Genomic DNA, 15750 nt, shown 5'->3' with positions numbered 1-15750 from the left:
AAACAACCCAATAGCTCCCCACACACAAAAACACAAAAACACATTTTAAAAGGGCATAGGATGTAAATGAGAGAATAGCTCACATAAGACAGATCAAGCAGGTTTCCCTTGCTTTTTCAGAAGGCTGAACCCACCACCAAGTTTCCAGACTATAATGGAAGAATGCTGGGATAGACCAAAACAAATTCTTTTTGAAAAACAATGTAAAGTGATTTCAAATGCGAGGGGTTTTCTTGAGGTGGGGAGTTGTTTTCCATGGTCATTTTTTGCATGTATACACACACACACATGCACACACAAAAATACAAATAATTCACCTTGTGCTGAACTTTCCCCAGCACAGTGCTGCTTGTTTCCTAATGGCTTCCTTCCTTTCCTAATGGCTTAGGGATATCTCAGGCCTCATTCAGCACATGCTGGTTCCTGGGCATTCAGCCATGGTCTTGGAGGACATGCATATTCTTGAGATGCAGGGCATATACTCCACGGTGCATTCAATCCATCTGAGAGGGTATATTCATCATTTGCAGGTGGGATTGTTGGGATCGTCATCCAGCTTGCCATACCCCAAATACCCAACATCTGCAGCCTTACGAGCAGTGAGTTTGGATCCCAACCAAGGGCACCTCCACACTTCTGCTGGTCCTACTGATTCCCCCCTGGGAAAACCTGCTCTTTACTGCTAAATCGGAGCAAATGTCAACCAGGTTTTCCATGGATTAAAGCTGTACAGAGTAGGTTTTCTTGGGGAGAGCAGCAAGGCAAATGGAAAACTGCTTGGACCATGGGCGAAGCCAGGGTTTATTTTAGGGGGTGGGGGGCTGGCTTTATGTCAAGGGAGGCAGAACCGAGTTCTCTATGATGCATTTGGTCATTTTTAAAAATTATTATTTACTTGATCACACCCATGGCTTAGACGAGTGCTTTCTAGGCACAGGAAAAATGGAAATGTGAACGAGCCCTAGGGTAGCTGTGCTTTAATCCAGTTGAAATCAGTGGAACAAGTTAGTCATGAAGGCTAACTTTAGCCTCATTGAAACCCAATGAAACTAAAGTGTGACTAACTATTTTGGATCCAGCCCAGTATACCAAGCATGGATGAGAGACTACATACGACTTAATAATAATAATCTCTATGTTTACTTTTCCTTACATAATGGGATGTTGGCTCCAATAACACAGCCTTCTCTCCCCCACCCCCAACACTACAATGTCTCTTATATCAGCTGCTAAGCTGACTCTAGTGGACTTGGTATGGCTCTCCAAAGGTGTATTCAGAGTCTTTAGCATCAAATGGAAGACACTCAAGTGTATTGAAGGACATGGTGTTTGTTTCTTGCACTGTCGACAAATGACAGCATTGGGGGTTTTTTCCTTGTAAAAATGTTTTAAGGATTCCTGCTTGATGTTACCTGCAGCGCAGTCCTGTGCATCTCTACTCAGATGTAAACCCCTCTGAGTTCAACAGGGCTTACTCCCAGGAAAGCGTGTATTGTGGGGTTGCAACCTAAACTGGCGAGAATGGGACAAGCAAATGACCAGATACTTTTAACAAAACATGTTCACTCACCTATAAATAGATGTGATAAACTGATGTGGAAACTTGTGAGATCATGGGAAGCATCTACTTTGCCAGGAATTTTGTGTAGCTGCTCACTGCTGGGGCTCCTAAGTTGTCATGCCTCTTTCTGCTTGGATGTGGCCAGTTTGCTGCAGCTACAGGACCGTGGCTTTAAGCTAATGCTAAATCAAAGCATTTTATCCCACCACCATCTCTCCGACTTGTGTAGACTGAGAGGCCGGTTATGAACACACACACACACACTCTCTTTCTTGATACCCTTGTTGTACAGAGTCCCCGTAGCACACGCAATTCCCTACCTGGGATCCCATGCACCTAAGCAATAACGTCCGGATTCTCGCCGGCTGCACTGTAGAAAGGTAGGTTTGCAAAACGGCACATTTGTATTTGTGGAGGAATGCATGGCGTTAGAACTGAATTTTGATGGCCAAAGAATCTGGTTGGCTATGAACTAAATCCTGGATTAAACATGATGACAATGCACCAAATACCTTGTGGCTTCCTTTTTTCTTCTTGCCAGCTGGAAAGAGTATCTGCTCTGTTGCCTTTCGGTTGGATAAATATAGGCTTGATGCAGGCCCCCCCCCTTTCTTAGCTCAGTCTCTCTGTGGAGGTCAGCTCCTTTGCCTGGACTACTGTTAGCAAAACATTCTCTTGTGACTGAAGTTATCATTTAACCTTTCACTTACTGTTCTGCATTTCTGGGCATGGAGATCTGTGCACCTTAATATTATCACTAACAAAGTGATGGTGCCTTGCTCCTTCCACATTAGTCTGGGGTCAATAATTAGTCTAAAATTAGTCTGAAGTCAATAAGGCCGAGGCAGGCCTTTTCCTTGGGTCACCCTTGCTGCGATCCATCTTGTCATTAACCCACCATGGTGATTTTCAAGTCAATATTAGGCAGGGTACAAATAGTTAAATAGGCAAATATAAGTCAACATTGGGTTGGGATTGGTTGCACAACTAAATGTGTTTAGCAGCAGAGGGGTGGCTTGGAATTTGGAGAGAGTGCAAAGAGAGCTGAAAGCTTCTGCCAATATCAAAATCATTCTCTCCCTCTCCTGTATTTGTATGAATTGAATCAAGTGATTAATCCACCTATTCCAGAACTTCCTCTTCAGGAACTCAGAGTGCCCCCCACCACAGTCCTATTGCCCAGCTCAATAATCCCTGACAGGTGGCCATCTGTTTAAAAATCTCCAATGAAGGAGAGTCCACCACCTTCTGAGGGACCCTCAAGGGACTGCGACCCTTAATAGAAAAAAGATTCCTCAGTGCTGATTTGATGCATTCCCAATGTCAGGAAAACTTGTTGCAAAGGAAAGCCACCAGCCTATCCCATTGCTTTTGCATTTGTTTGCCAAAACCAACATATGAGAGCCTGGATTGGGGCAGGAAGAGAGAATAAAAATGGGCATATCTGATGTAAAATAAGTTACTGCCTCTGGCTCACAAAGAAACAGCAAGAGAGTGTCATTGCAGCAGAGAGGCAGTGTGGTATAATGGTTAGAGGGTGAGCCTAGGATTTGGGTTCAAATCCCCACTCAACGTGAAAGCTCTCCAAGTGGCCGAGCAACTCTCAGAGGGTTCTTGCAAGGTTCTGCTTAGCCTACCTCACAGGCTTCTTTGGAGGATGAAACGGGGAGGAAGAGAACCACATATGTCGCCTTTGCCCTCACAAAACATACACTGAAGCATCACCTCTGTGCCAACACAGGTGGCCGTCTCAAGTAACAACCTTGCAAGCTCCACGGCTGCATCTTGATAAGCGAGCCCAGAGTACCATTGCAGCGGCAGGTGATACCATAGGAAACGGTTCCTTCTGCATCCTGTCCGCTTGCACAAGAAGACACAGACACCATATAGGACTACGGGGCCTGCATTTCCATGCCTCCGTTTGAAATGAGGAACCAAACCTACGCTGGTTTACAGCCACCACGGCAAGCCACAGAGGCTTGTGACAAGGGAGGGCTGCGTTCCCTTCAGTGTTTATTGCCATTCCTGTCAAGCCACCATGTCAGGCCAGCTGCCCTTTTGTCTTGTCTCACTTGGAGACTGATTTGTCTTGCGGAGAGCACCTCCCGCCGCAGAAGCGAGGCTCTTTCCAAAAGGTTAAAAGCCTCTGCCGATTTGTCATGCCTTCCGTGTCCCCGTTCAGACTAGACAGGCCTTTCATTTTGGGAGGGCTTGTTTGGCACCAGTGAGCAAAAGCTGATGGATGGCTATGGCAAAGCAGCGCCAGAGAGGTGTTGCTTCTTCTAACCCTCAGTTTCTTAGCAAAGGAACGGGGACGGGGGTGGGAGACAAGTGTGGTTTAATGGCTCCATCCAGAAAAGGAACCACATCTTCAGAGGGGCCGTGGCTAATGAAGAAGGCTGCAGGTTCAATCCCCAGCATCTCCAGGTAGGACTAGGAGAGATTTCTGCCTGAAACCCTGTCAGCTTTCTGGAATCATAGAATCGTAGAATTGGAAGGGACCACGAGGGTCATCTAGTCCAACCCCCCTGCAATTTTTGCCCCAAGTGGGGCTTGAACTCTTGACCCTATTAGGAGTCTCATGTTCTACCAACTGAGCTACTCTGCCCGTCAGTGTAGACATTATTGAGTCAGATGGACCCAAGGACCTGACTCGGTGTAAGGCGCTTGTGTTCCTTATGTTCTTAAGGCTATCATCATCATTATTATTACCATCATCCAGAGTTTTCCCAAGTACCAGGACTCAGGGAGGCTCACAAAAATTAAAACACACGTGGATAAAATGCAGATACAGTGGAAACTTGGTTGTTGAATGTAATCTGTTCCAGAAGACCATTTGACTTCCAAAATGTTCGACAACTGAGGCACAATGAGCGGTCAGGAATTTCAGTGGAGAAAATTGAGAAACATGCCTCGGAAGCTGTTTGAATTCCAAGGCATGTTCGAAAATGGAAGCAATTGCTTCCAGATTTTCGGCATTTGAAAACTGAAATGTTCGGCTTCCAAGACACTCGAAAACTGAGGTTCCACTCTATAGCTAAAACCATAAGATACTAGTTGAAAAGTAATTAATCTCTAGTAGGATTAAAAAGATGTAAAAACAGCACACAGCTCTATTAAAAGGCCAAACCTGCAGTGTGAAATAGAACCAACCCACCGTTGCCACTGCTCAGAACCAGACCAGGACATTTTGCTGTCTGAAGCAAAAAGGAGATGGCAGCATCCCCCAGTTCATAGAAGCCAACTGGATGAGTAGGTGGCTTTTATTTCAGTGCAGGTAAATGGACAGTGTCTCCCACTGCACCTGACAGCAGCAGGCTAGTTTAGAAATGCAAGGCAGGTTGTATGGCACACACAGCTATACACATCCTACAATGCTTCACCACTGTTGCCTGCTCCCCAGCATCTGCCGCCTGAAGCAGCCACCTCACTCTACTTAATGGTAGGGCTGGCCCTGCCGCTGTTACCACATGGTTACCCTATGCAGTCTTGTCAATCTCTGTGTGTCATTCCCAAGTGGCGGTATTGGAGTAAGACAGGATAGAATGTAGTAGCCCAGGAGTGGAACTGAAATGCAATCAAGTGGATCAGGTGCCCAATCAGGGTAGCACCTGATGGACCATGGGGTGGAGCTCAGCAGAATACAGTGGATCATCATGAGTGGAACGTGACACGACCTGGAGTTCACCGGCTTTTCAGACACACAACTGGTTTCCTGACTGCACGTGGTGTTACAGGTAAACTAGCTGGCTAGCAACCCTATAAGGTGCACATAGAAATTAATGGCCCAGGATTATTATTTTGAATCAGCACCATGGACAAGGAATGCCAGTGTGGTTTAGCAATAGACCCCTTGCTTCTTATCTTGGTTTATTCACATTGGCTGCAAAACTTTGTAGGCAGCTGACTTTCTGTTTATACACTAGAGATAAGCCTGCTTTTGTTTGGCTGATCCCTTATGCAACTCCTGAGAAGAATGGAAGGGAGCAAGAGCCCCTGATTTTACAAGGAATTACATGCCCTCTGGTCACTGGGACTAACTGCTATGATGCAATTTGGCTTCACTTGACTCTTTTACCCAGTTCATCGCCCAGAAGGAATCTCCAGCTTTGCTAATACAAAGGCTGTCCTACACGCCAGAGTGTCAATTCCACCCCCCGGTGATAGCACAGATCTGTGGGGGCTTTTGTGCAAGTTCATCCACACATGACCGCTTTCAGTTCGGTGTTTCACATCCACATTAGCTGATGGTGCTTGATGGGATGTGTTTGCATGGCATGCGATTTATTAAATTTATATGCCACCTTTCCTCCCATTGTGGCAAACGGGCAAGTGATAAAACAATCAGAACATCTTAAGAACAATTCCAGTGCAGAAACAGACTGCGAAAGACCTCTGCTTGTTGAAAGATAAAGGTTTTCACCAGGCAACCCAAAAAAGACAACAGAGTGTTGTTACCCTGCCTCAATTAGTACTGCCCCAGCCTTCCTGAGGTCTGTGTGGGAATCTGTGCCTGCCTATGTGCTCACAGCCAATTTTTGATGTCATTGTTTGCTGGGACACAAGCTTCCCATCCTAGCAGACTTGCACTAAACAGCAGATACAATAAAAACAGGTGTGTGTCTTCTTGGCCCTGACGTGAAGCGGCTGGCTCAGGTGGCAGATTTGTGGGGACCAGGAGTAATGGCAAAGTGTTGGAAGACAATCTGTCCGTGTCCCCTAATCTAGCCTGCTGCTCTCATGAGGTCAAAATGAAAATTCCACTACCAATAAGAGTTTCTGTATCTGAAATGTGGTTGCCACCTTGTTCAAGCATCAAAATGTCTTGGGCCAGCCGTGCTTGCTATCACAGACTAAGCAGTCCCCAAACCCCATACACCAGGCTGGGGAGGGCAGAGGTTGGAGAGTGTGGTCATGACCCTCTACCTCAGTCTCCTGCTAAGCTGAACAAGCTGGTGGGTGGTCAGAGCCAGCAGAAAGCCAAAATACAGGGTGTGGCAAGGGTAGAGCCAGCCCAGAATCCACTGGATCTCAAGCCATCCTCTCCGCTAGCATGCAACAACATTGGGCCTGATCTCTCTCCATCACACACACACACACACACACACACACACACACACACAGTGGCTGTGTGAAAAGCAGGGGTGGGTATTGGCTCTGCAAGGCTAAGCAGGGGAGGGGAGGTTGGACTTTCCCTCTAAATATGTTCTTGCATAGGTCTCCAAATGGACAGGACCCAAAGATTTTGTGGCCTCTTCTTGGCCCCCCCATCTCGCAGGATCTGGGAATTGAACCCAACAATTCTGGTCCCCATGATCTCCATCGCTCTAACTGCTCAGGCCTGCCAGGCTCCCGGCTGCGACTGGTGGTGGTGTTCATTCATCTCTGGCCATATTGGGCGCTCCCAGCTAAGCACCAATGATGGATGATTTATTATAAAGACACACCGTCTGGTGACACGGCCAGCCCTTTCTCCTGCAAGGCTGCTGAGACTATCTAGGCAGAGCTGGTTCTGACACAAAGACAGGATAGGGAAGAATTTTTAAAAGCCTGGCTCCATTACAGCTGTTCTGGGTAACCTTGAGTTACTCCTCACACATACTAAAGAGCCACACAGCTGAATTGATTGTTTCTGCTGCTCTCGAGCGCTATGCAATCTTGAAAGGGGGCAATCTTGGGAAGGATGTTTCATAATTGGGGTACTATTACAGAGGAAGCCGCCCTAAGCCCAGTAGCCACCTACCTGACCTCTAAAGAGGGCAGCACTTTGAGCAAGAGCTCAAATGATGCCCTCTATGAATGAACAAAAGCTCTATGGAGGAGAAGGCAGGTTTTCAGATACTGTGATCCTAGACCATTCAGGGATTTACACCTCAAAACCTATCTTGATTCTGAACACATCTCCTGGAATGCTACTCTGCCAGTTATCTTTTAAGGCGAGTGTTTCACGTTGCTTCTCTGTACCCATTAGATTGGAACTTAAGGTGCGAGCAGAAACAAAATGTTACAGAGTGGAGTGCTGCTGTTCAAGGTGCCAGCCAACCAGCCAGCCAGCCATGCCCCCTTTCACAATGCTCCATTCCGTTCCCCCACTCCTCCCCCTACTCACTGATTTTCTGATCCTTCCCCCACCAACAAACACTCCAGATTCTGTGACCATTCTTCTGAACACCAGTGGCTGGAAGCCACAGGAGGGGAGAGGCTCTTGTGCTCAGGTTCTGCCTGCAAGTTTCCTACACTGTGAGAAGAGGATGCTGGGCTAGATGAGCCATTGGCCTAATCCAGCAGGCACTTCTTAGGACCATGGAGCATGCTCAGCCCTCATTAGAATATTTTGAGGGTCCCCTATCCCTTAGCGGTTTTTCTAAAGAGGGTTATACTACTAAAAGTGCTGGGCTCCCACAATCCTGCTGCTACTTGCAGACAGTGGTGTAGCATGGGTTGCAAGCACCCGGGACTCCGTGGAAGGAGTGGCGGGAGGGAGGGTACACAGAGTAGTAATAATAATAGTAATAATAATAATTGATTATTTTCACCCCGCCCATCTGGCTGGGTTTCCCCAGCCATTCAGATGTCTTCTAAACATCAGATAGTTGTTTATTTCTTTGACATCGGATGGGAGGGCATTCCACAAAGCGGGCGCCACTGCTGAGAAGGCCCTCTGCCTGTTTCCACATAACTTGGCTTCTCGGAGTGAGGGAACCGCCAGAAGGCCCTCGGCGCTGGACCTCAGTGTCTGGATAGAACAATGGGGGTGGAGACGCTCCTTCAGGTATACTGGGCAGAGGCTGTTTAGGGCTTTAAAGGTCAGCACCAACACTTTGAATTGTGCTCGGAAACGTACTGGGAGCCAATGCAGATCTCTCGGGACCGGTGTTATGTGGTCTTGGCGGCTGCTCCCAGTCACCAGTGTAGCAGCCACATTCTGGATTAGTTATACTTTCTGGGTCACCTTCAAAGGTAGCCCCACGTAGAGCGTGTTGCAGTAGTCCAAGCGGGAGATAACTAGAGCATACACCACTCTGGTGAGACAGTCTGCAGGCAGATAAGGTCTCAGCCTGCGTACCAGATGGAGCTAGTAGACAGCTGCCCTGGACACATAATTGACCTGCATCTCCATGGACAGCAGTGAGTCCAAAATGACTCCCAGGCAGAGCATCTGATCCTTCAGGGGCACAGTTGCCCTATTCAGGACCAAGGGCATGTACACGTGCACATCCAACTGCTTTATGGCATCTGCATCACCCAGGAGATGGCAGCCACAGAGATAAGAAAAGAAGAGTCATTCCGTTGCCTGGAGAGGTCACTTCCTGGTTCAACATGGAGAAGCCATTTTCAATGGAGCCCAGAGACTGAAGGGTGAGGCTGTATTGAGGCAGCACCGGGTGCTAAAATTTTGTGCCCCTAACATATTTGTGCCTGGGGCAACCACCCTGGTGCCCCCCCTGCTACACCACTGACTGCAGAATCCCTTTTCAGTTACAAATGGATCCAAACTCAGAGACTTAGCTTGCTGTTAGTATTGCGGTTGTGTGGGTTACTGCATAGAGAATTCTGTGTTTGAGCAGTGTGATCTTCCTGCTCCTCCTTCCTATGTGAGAAAGGCCGAACATCAGATATATTACGCCAGTTAGGAGCCATTTCAACTGTAATGGCTTTCCTCCATCCCAGCCACAAAAATAAATGGTTTGGCTTTCCTAAAAGCTTTGCGGTTGACGTCTCCGTTTGATCGGAAGCGCTACAAATGCTTGCTCCCACATGTCTTAAGGTGTGTTCACCCGTCATCCAGTGCGCTGGGTTTTTGAAACCACATTTGCACAACATGAACCACAAATCCATATTGATCCTGTCACTTCTTGACAGATACTGCTGTTTGATGCAGGTTCCCCCCAAAAAACCTGCTTCAGTCCAACTGGAACATTTGCGCCATGTGCACTTCAAACTTCAGAATGTTGTAAACATTTGAGAGGGTCGTCAGACATGCACAGATCGGCACCCAGGCACAACGACAGCTTTATGAACAGGAGTCCGATGGGGTGGAAGGAGGAGGTTTCATAGGTGGGAGAACCAAAAAGGCCACACTTGTCAGGTAAAGACACCCCTGCTCCCTTTCCGAAGTGAGCAACATCATGTAAATACGGCTTGAAACTCAGTGGGAAAGCAGGGTGACTTTGGTTTATTTTAAGCTGCTAATGTGAACATACTCTTAGTAAAAAAAACAACCACCACCATGAGATGTTTTCATTCAGGCAGGTAATGTGTCCGGCTGGCAGAACGCCAGCGCTCCTAGCATAACGCTACAAGTTGTGCTGTTTCCGAGGGCAGAGATCATGAGCGGCTCGCTTTTAGAAGATGGTGCTCGAGTGATTCCATTACATTCCTCATTGCTGCTCATTGCTGCGTTTAAGCAGTCAAGGCCAGGCGAATCTTGCTCCTGCACATGTACAGCGTGGCTCCAGGATACGAAAAACGTGAGCATCAGCCTGCGAGTGAGGTTGCAGAGGCAGGATGGCCATCTGTTGTGGATGCTTTAGCTGAGATTCCTGCATTGCAGGGGGTTGGACTAGATGATCCCTGGGATACCTTCCAACTCTACAGTTCTAGGATTCTGTGAATGCTGATGCCATAACAAATGTGCCAAGCTTCCAGGTACCTCAGGCAGGGGTGACTGGGGGCATTTTTGTAGGCAGAACACTCCATTGACACCCCGACTGCTAACACCCCAATATCCGCAGATCTGGTGCCCCTCCCTGACCCAGCCGGCACATCCACATTGCCGCCTGCCCCACCACCACAGCCTCACCTGTGCCCCCACCACACCATAGACAGCAGGAGGGGTCTGAGAGCTAGGAAGTTAGCTGCTGGGGCAAAGAAGTGGGCATTCTGGGCAACAGCTCAGCTTTGAGGGAGTACATTCCATGGTCTCCATGTCTGATTCTAATAGAAGTACTGAAAAGAAGCTCTCTGCATGTTTGGTTTCAGCAGTTAGCCAAGTGAGCTTCCTAAAGTCTCCCTTCTGACAGAGAGTGGCGCTCTAGGAGGCTGAGGCAGGCAAGGGCCCACAGCCCAGCTCCCTAGCTGGCCAGGTGGGGCTCGCTAGCTCTGGAGGAGGGGTGTGATTCCTCAGCTGAAGCAGGCTTAGAACAGGTGAGGGTCACCTGCCTCGTCAAGCCCAGGTGCTGCAATCAGCACGCAAAGTACAAAAGGGAAGCAGGGCTGAGGGGCTGGGTCTGATCAGCTGCCCATGTTGATGGGCAGATTGGATGCTCTAGGGTCTGTGGGACTGTGCTTTAGTTTGGACTTTGGACATGTGGATTGATTCTGGACTGGAGACTTGACGAACTGACTTGCTGCCCAGTGGGCCAGGGCTTCAGAGCACCGCCTGAGGCAAATGGCTTCACCTCGCCTCATGGAAGTGCTGGCCTTCACCACAAGACTCTGTTTTGTTACTTTTCCTTGCTGTCTACAGAGATTAATTCAATAACACAGGCCTTTGAGGTGTTTTTATAAGGTGAGTGCGGCCTTATCTGTGGGAATGTTCAGGGTGGCAGGAGAGGGTATATTGTTTATTCGTATCCTTCCCAACTTGTGCTAGCAAGTTCCTTTACTTAGTAGAGTGCATTCCCCTTTACACAGCAGAAAATTAGTTGCAAACTCGTGTGAGTTTCTTAAGACAATACAGTGGTACCTCGAGTTACATACGCTTCAGGTTACATACACTTCAGGTTACAGACTCTGCTAACCCAGAAATAGTGCTTCGGGTTAAGAACCTTGCTTCAAGATAAGAACAGAAATCGTGCTCCGGCAGCACAGCAGCAGGAGGCCCCATTAGCTAAAGCGGTGCTTCAGGTTAAGAACAGTTTCAGGTTATGAACAGACCTCCGGAACAAATTACATACTTAACCCAAGGTACCACTGTACACAATTTAATCTGGTTTGTCCAGACTGAAATGTGTTCTAATATTTTCCTGGTAAGACCCCTTGAATCCTTCCTAAAAGAATAAAGACACCACAGTCTTATTCATAAGCAATAAAAAGAAAGTTTACTCACTATCAGGCAGAGCACAGCGTGATCCCTGAAGGCAGGTTTAAGGATTAAAGTTACAAGCATATACAAATAGGTTTACCCCATATGTGGGTTGACCTACAGTAATGACTGCAGTTAGCAATCCGGGAAGTTCACAGGACGAAAGGAAGATGGAAAAGAGAGGGGGAGTGGCAGCATGCCTTGTCCTTTTACCAGGTCTGGGGAGGTCACGCCCACCCACTAGTCACATGCAAGGAAGGATGCTCCAGGCCAGGATGAACAGGAAGTTTTGACTAGCTGGACCAAACATGTCCTTGCATGTCCACTCTAGGAAAACAAGGAATGTTGTACTTGACTGCTCTGTCATTATCAACCACATTATCAACCTCAGCTCTGTCTCCTGTCTCACTCACCCCACTTAGGAGTTCTCAGCTCCTTCCTGTACAGCTAAGCTCAGCTTTCACGACACAGCAAGACGGACACTGCAGTTAGTTGCTAAGTCCCAGAACTGCACCTCTCCTCCTTTCATCAGTCATAGCAGCAGTTGTTGCTGTTGCCAGATCAACCAAGGAGGACTCTGCGCACACCCCTGGCCAATCTTAGGGGGAACTCAAGGCCACCCCCGCTGTTCCCGGGAGATCCCTGACGGACAGAGAGCAGGACTTCCTCCGGGCAGCTGGGTGGCCTGGTACTTCTCACTTCAGAAATGTATGCAGTTTGCCATGAGCGCACCAGGATACGGGATGCCAAGCCACAGCGTCAGAGATGGAGGAGGAGGAAGCGCCTGGAGGGTCAGCAGAATCCCTCACATCAGCTTGTGTTAGCGTCTCTTGAGCGGAAGCTTCCCAAACAGCATCCAGCCAGGCTGCCACATTGAGGAAGGCAGAGGAGGTGATCTGCCTGTGTGAGCAGAAGCAGAGGAAGGACCAGAAGCCAGGGTCAGGGAGGGAAGTGATGACCAAGTGTCTCTTCAAAACCCTCACCACACACCCCGGCCTAGCAGATAACAGCATTTTGCAGGCCATCGCTTGACAGGCAGGGATGTTCTCAGAGAGTGCACAATCGGAGCATTGGCGTGGTGTATTCCCTTCAGAATATTCCCTTAGGGAGATGGGCTGTCACATTGTGACTCACTTTTGTTTAAATGCCTCTGGTTTCTCGCTGGAAGTTTTCTTGCTCTCGGAAGTAAACACAGACAGCTGTTTCCCAGGACTCCACCAGCTCTTAAGAACTGGTTTTCACGTGGCATATTCCAAATAGGCCTAAATCCTAGCTCAGATTAAGCCTGACAGAATCACACTCTTACTAGAACAGATATAGGCAGAAGGTTCGGGACAGATAATAAACTACAGAACTCCCTCCTGCAGGAGGCAGTAATGTCCACCAGCTTAGGGGGCTTTAAAATAGGATTCAACAAATTTATGGAGGGTATCAGCAGCACTAGCGACAATGGAAGCTATGCCAGACCCTCCACGTGTCCCTATTTTCCAGGGAGAGTCCCGGATTTACAGAAGCCGTCCCGCTTTCTCATTTGATTCAGCTTTTGCTTAGGACGTCCCTATTTTCATCAGAGAAATATTGGAGGGAATGGCGTTATGTGACACCTGAGCCAAGGAGGTAAGTAACGAGAAAAGCTTTAGAAGAAATCTGAAAGCAGCCCTGTGAAGGGAAGTTTAATGTTTTATTATGGTTTTATATATGTTGGAAGCTGCCCAGAGTGGCTGGGGCAACCCAGTGATATGGATGGGGTGTAAATAAAAAATATTATTATTATGGAATAGGATGCCCCTATTTTCATTGGATAAATGTTGGAGGATATTCTCTGTCTCCACGGTTGGATTTGGTATGCTTCTGAGAACCTGTTGCTGGATACCATGGGAGGGGAGAGTGATCTTGTGCTGAAGTCCTTCTCATGTACATCCCATGAACATTTGGTTGGCCACTGTGAGAACAGGATTCCGGGGTAGACGGGCCACTGGCCTGGTCGAGAAGGCTCTTCTAACATTAGTTAGATCCAGGTTTACTGGTAGATCTCTGGGAGATTTGCAGTAAATCACAAGGGTTTCTGACTCTCGGTTGTTTAACAATTGCACCAATAAGGTTACTTTATCCCTACCTAAATTAGGTGGCTGAGATGAATAAGGTAAAAGGTAAAGGACCCTTGGACGGTTAACTCCAGTCAAAGGCGACTATGGGGTTGCGGCGCTCATCTCGCTTTCAGGCCAAGTTTGTCCACAGACAGCTTTCTGGGTCATGTGGCCAGCATGACTAAACCGCTTCTGGCGCAACAGAGCACTGTGACAGAATCAGAGCGCACGGAAACACCGTTTACCTTCCCGCTGCAGCGGTACCTATTTATCTACTTGCACTGGCATGCCTTTGAACTGCTAGGATGGCAGGAGCTGGGACAGAGCAACAGGAGCTCACCCCGTCATTGGCAAGCCCAGCAGGCTTAGTGGTTTAGACCACAGCGCCACCTGCATAAAGACACCTAAACAGGAACAGACTTTTATGTGAAATGACTGTGAGTTCTGTTCTGTTCTGGGACCAAAAGGAAAAACTCTGAGGTTCAGAATGTGCTCAGAGAGGCACTTGGTTCTTGCGTTCCAACTACCGGTATCTGACTTTTGCACCAGAGGCTGGCCAGTAGATCTTGTGGGTTCCAAATAGACAAGCCTGGAGCCTTACCAACCCTGGATTAGAAGCTACAACCTGGCTTTGTAACCTTTTCCTATGCCCTGGGAAAGGGCCCATATCTATCGCCAGACATTCTCGAAAGTGAATCATGAGCGCTCTGAAACAAATCAATTTTGCTGGGTGTTTTTTCCCCCTTTCTCCTTTTTCCTTCTCCTTGCCTTTTGTTATGCAAACCATTCTGATTAACGTCAGCCAGTGCCAGCTTCGTCCTTGGGAAACTCTAGCAAGAAAACTATAGCCTCAGAGAGGAAGGCTGGGGAGAATCGCAGGGAAAGTGCCAGTGGCAAGCTCCCACTGGAGGGAGGGAGGGAGGGAGGGGTCCATCACTTGAGAATAAGAGCATCTTTTGTCTGTGCTCCAGCCTGCTGAGCCCCATGAAAAGTGGTGCAGAAAACAAGGGGTGGCAGGTTCGGGTGCTTACACGACATGGAGAGGACAGGACAGAGCAGAAGCAAAAGCTGCACGCTTCACTGCGATGAACTGCAGGTCTCTTTGCCGCAGTGTGTCCCACTCCAGGGGGCAGGTCACGGATTGAGACGCTGTCAGCCCGATTTCTGTCTATTAATAGCCCGTCAGCACATCCACTGGAGCTGCGTGCCAAAATGCCTAAAGCCAATCTTCTGGGGGCTCAGGGCTTGCCAGATCAAAAGGGACGGGGAGAAATATATAGTCAGAAGTGGATTTTTTATAGTTAAAAGTGGATGTACAGAACTGTATTGAGAGGATGACTCAATGCCTTTGTAAAAAAATAAAAAAGAAATGTGTGTGTGTGATCCAGGACTTAGAGAGGTAGAGGGCACCTCAAAAAAGAGCTAAACAAAAAGGCCACAAAGCGGGAGGGGGAGTTTATAAAAATGAGAATGCATTTCTGCAATAGCTTTATGGATCTGCCTAGTATCGTATCGCGCAGTGAATCATAGAACCCACAGGGGCTGCAGGGACCTAAAAGGCCATTCAGCCCACCTACCCCCGATAATGTAAGCAACAGCATCCTGATAGAATAATTGAGTTGGGATGGACACGGGGTCAGAATCCTCGCCCCATCAAAATTGCATGTGTCAAGGGGAAGGTAAGAGGGAGAGAAAGAAAGAGGAAGAGCCACAGCTCAGTGGTAGAATATTTGCACTCTGCATACAGAAAGTCCCCTGGCCAATCGCTGGCATCTCTAGATCCGGCTGGGAGAGAGTCCCTGGTCTGAAACTCTGGAGAGCTGCTGCCAGCCAGAGAAGGCAATATTTGAGCTAGATTGACTACTGGTTTAATTCTATCTAAGACAGGCATAGGCAAACTCGGCCCTCCAGATGTTTTGAGACTACAATCCCCATCATCCCTGACCACTGGTCCTGTTGGTTAGGGATGATGGGAGTTGTAGTCCCAAAACATCTGGAGGGCAGAGTTTGCCTGTGCCTGATCTAAGAGCAAATTCCTATGTTCCTCATTTAGAGGTAAGGTAGTCAGAGACGCA

This window comes from Podarcis muralis, chromosome 13, assembly GCF_964188315.1.
Source record: "Podarcis muralis chromosome 13, rPodMur119.hap1.1, whole genome shotgun sequence".
Classification (NCBI taxonomy): Eukaryota; Metazoa; Chordata; class Lepidosauria; order Squamata; family Lacertidae; genus Podarcis; species Podarcis muralis.
This window is presented reverse-complemented; position numbering follows the sequence as displayed.